We start from the raw sequence: 3,660 nt of genomic DNA, 5'->3' as shown, positions 1-3,660 counted from the left end.
AATTTTAAAAATCGCTTTCGAATGTTATGTTATTCTTCTCTTATATTTCATTTGAATTTATTTTTATTTTTCTGACACAGACAAATGTCTGACCTACATTTTAAGGTCAACCTGGCTTCTTGATGTGGGTTGCGTCTTAAATAAAGTCTGAATATTGAGAATGGATGAAAAGAGACCGTTCGCTTCCAGCCTGACACTAAATGTAGCTTTTCGCATAACATATTTGACAAGTAAGACATTTCTAAAAATTATATATATTTTTGCACCACCACACACAAATACACATGAATACGCGCGCGCACACACACACACACACACACACACACACACACACACACATATCCTTATATGTATGTATATATATATATATATATATAGAATATTATATTGTGACGGTAAGACCAACAAAATAAAAGCACTCCATCAGGTGAGAGGTAAATATTGTATAACGAACACACTATACATTTTTATAAGCTACCAATAGCTTCATGTATGAGACGACACAGACAATATTTTATAACACGTCTGGTGCCTGCATGCAATCTTCAGGCTGTGTTCAGATGGCATATATTATGAGTAGATAGACTAAGTGTTAGTTAGGACGGACCCGGTTTCTAATCGCCTCGGTCAAGTGCAAAGATTCAAGATCAGTAAAAAAATTAGGGTTATTTATAGGCAAGTAGCAACTGAATTAATTTAGCTAGAATAAAATCTCATAATAATTCTGCTTGTCATTGCGTTACTTAGGCCATCAGTAACGCTTTTACATGATTAGAGAAAATGAAAGAGAAAAAAAAGGAGAGGGGAAAATAGGGAGAGAGAAGCGTTCATGACGTGAGGTAGAAAGAATACGATTGTAACGCTTTCAAGCGATTAGTTGAAGGGGAATAGAGGAGATAGAAATAGGAGTGAGAAAAAGAAGATAAGGCGAAAAGTGAGACAGAGAGAGAGGGAGAAAGAAAGAGAAGAAAAGAGAAGAGTTCACGCTGTGAGGCGGGGGAAACGTAATATTTATTACGTGGTTAAAATAGTTAGTTGAAGGTAGTGACGTAGAGAAAGAGTTTAAAATATAATTTTAGCAGAGTGATGACGTTCTGATGGCGGGGTTAAAGAAAGACAGAGAGAGGGGGAGAAGAGGAAGATAGAGTGAAGAGAGAGAGAGGGGGAAGAGAGATGATGATAGTGGTGGTTGTGAAGATAGAGGTGGTGTTTATAATGATTGGATAGTGAAAAGTGTATTTTTTAAATTGAAGTCATTTTTATATTACTTATCATTTAACGCAAGCACATAAGTGCAACCACCTATTCCTGTTTTACTATTTACGTGACAGTGAGTGAGTGTCTGTGTATGTGTTATTTCTTTACTACCCACAAGGGGCTACACACAGAGGGGACAAACAAAGACAAACAAACGGATTAAGTCGATTATATCGACCCCCAGTGCGTAACTGGTACTTCTTTAATCGACCTCGAAAGGATGAAAGGCAAAGTCAACCTCGGCGGAATTTGAACTCAGCGGTATTTCGTCTGCCGCTACGTTCTAAGCATTTCGCACGGCGTGCTAGCGTTTCTGCCAGCTCGCCGTCTGTGTATGTGTGCGTGTTGTGTGCATGTGCATGTGTGTGTGATAGCATGAATATAGCGCAAGTTTCAATAAGGTCGACCTTATGAATGAATGAATGAATTGCGTCGTCAGCACCTTAAAAAGACTGAATTTTTCAGAAAACCAAAAAGCCATCCTCTAAGCGGTGTGTGTCTCTGTGATGTGGCAGTCAAATATCCCTCCAACCACTCCCTAATGACCTAAAACAGCAAGATAATAACTGGATATCATAGTCAGTGATATGCTAAAACACAGGAGGATCATGGATGGAAAAAATTTACATCGAAAAGAATTATACAAGTATTCCGCAAATAGATCGATAATGGGTTTCAGTGCAAAAACTACGAAAAGAGTGCAACAGACTGAATAAAAAATATATAAATATATAAAATACATAGCGTAATCGAAATGAAGTGAGACTCAATCAAGGATATTTCATTTTAATGTGTATGCTTTGATTGATTTTAAGTTCATTCCGTTTGATCTCCATATCATTTAATTTTATATATGCTATGAATTATTCCCATATCAGTCATATAATGTTACATACTCTCTCTTCATTGTCGAATAAATGAACGCACCCACATGTGTGAATATGTGTGTATCTATAGGACATTCACAGACATTCTGACTGCAGCCGAAGATAAAGCAAACACTAACCTTTGGCACCCACAGACATGTTGTATCACATCCCTCTTCGTTCTTGTTGTTGGCACTCCGTCGCTTACGACGTCGAGGGTTCCAGTTGATCCGATCAACCGAACAGCCTGCTCGTGAAATTAACGTGCAAGTGGCTGAGCACTCCACAGACACGTGTACCCTTAACGTAGTTCTCGGGGATATTCAGCGTGACACAGTGTGACAAGGCCGACCCTTTGAATTACCGGGACAACAGAAACAGGAAGTAAGAGTGAGAGAAAGTTTTGGTGGAAGAGTACAGCAAGATTCACCACCATCCCCTGCCGGAGCCTCGTGGAGCTTTAGGTGTTTTCGCTCAATAAACACTCATAACGCCCGGTCTGAGAATCGAAACCGCGATCCTATGACCGCGAGTCCGCTGCCCTAACCATTGCGTCATTGCGCCTCCACCTTCCTTCTTAACAGCTACTATAATAACGTCTGGTCCTCAGTAGTGACTGGTCTCAACGTATCTCTCCTCAAGCACTGACTTCTCACTCCTCTTTTTCTTTCCTTAACCTTGTCTCCATCCCTCCCACGTTGAACTAATCACTACATCCAAACCTGTCTACCCTAAACATTGGATTCTATGGAATCTCTTCCCTAATCAGTGAGTCCTACAGATGTTCACTTCTAACTTTTTAATCTCTTAACATACACATTTTGCTCCAATTTCCATGCGAAAAATATTATTTTTTGGGGGGTGGGGGCAGTTTAGCTTAATCGGCCTAAGAGCACCGCGACGCGTAATCACGGAGGTGTGATTTCGAGTCTCATAGCTGGCCGCCTACACCTTTTTTCCGCAAAATAGGGGTAGTTCATCCTGTTCAGGCTATATCATTAGCATTACCCTGCGTTTGAGAATTTAAAATCACTTCTTTAACTTTCTAAGACATCTGAACGCTTCTAAAAGCAAACTTCGTTTGTTTGTTTACGTTTATCGTAACTTGAATTTAGTTGTAGTTTTTAATTATTTTTCTGGACTCTTTATATAAGGAATAATAAGTATACAAATTAATTTTTGGATCAGCTATTATTTATTTCGAAGTTACTGTTAGAAATGGCAGTTACTGATAGTCAGTGATAGAAAACGGGAACAACTCAATGAACGAAATATTTCGGTTTAGAAATAAGTGACAGAAATGTCAGAGTACAATGGACGTATGTATATTTTGGTTCAAATACACATTTACTATACATTTCTGGACGAAAATATACGGTATTTGTTAAGAGGTGTGTATCGGAAAATTAATGAAATCAATCTTGCCGCTGTCGGAAGGCCTGTGAGGGATGCCACTACTGCTCCTTTTTGGTACATTTAGTGATGCTATGTTATTTCTACCAACACCCAGCAAAAAAAACAAAAAAATATTTGTTTT

General features: G+C 38.7%; 1 long non-coding RNA gene across 1 annotated transcript in view; it reads left to right on the top strand.

The window, feature by feature from the left end:
• Nucleotides 1-3,660, top strand: part of LOC106883623 (uncharacterized) — a 7,851-nt gene that overhangs the window by 3,871 nt on the left and 320 nt on the right. Inside the window, exon 3 of the long non-coding RNA XR_001411145.2 lies at nucleotides 81-230. This is a non-coding gene — a long non-coding RNA (uncharacterized LOC106883623). The remainder of the gene's footprint in view (nucleotides 1-80; nucleotides 231-3,660) is intronic.

Source organism: Octopus bimaculoides, unplaced genomic scaffold (assembly GCF_001194135.2).
Source record: "Octopus bimaculoides isolate UCB-OBI-ISO-001 unplaced genomic scaffold, ASM119413v2 Scaffold_335631, whole genome shotgun sequence".
Lineage (NCBI taxonomy): Eukaryota > Metazoa > Mollusca > Cephalopoda > Octopoda > Octopodidae > Octopus > Octopus bimaculoides.
Note: the sequence above shows the minus strand (reverse complement) of the source record. Positions and strands in the feature narration are given on the sequence as shown.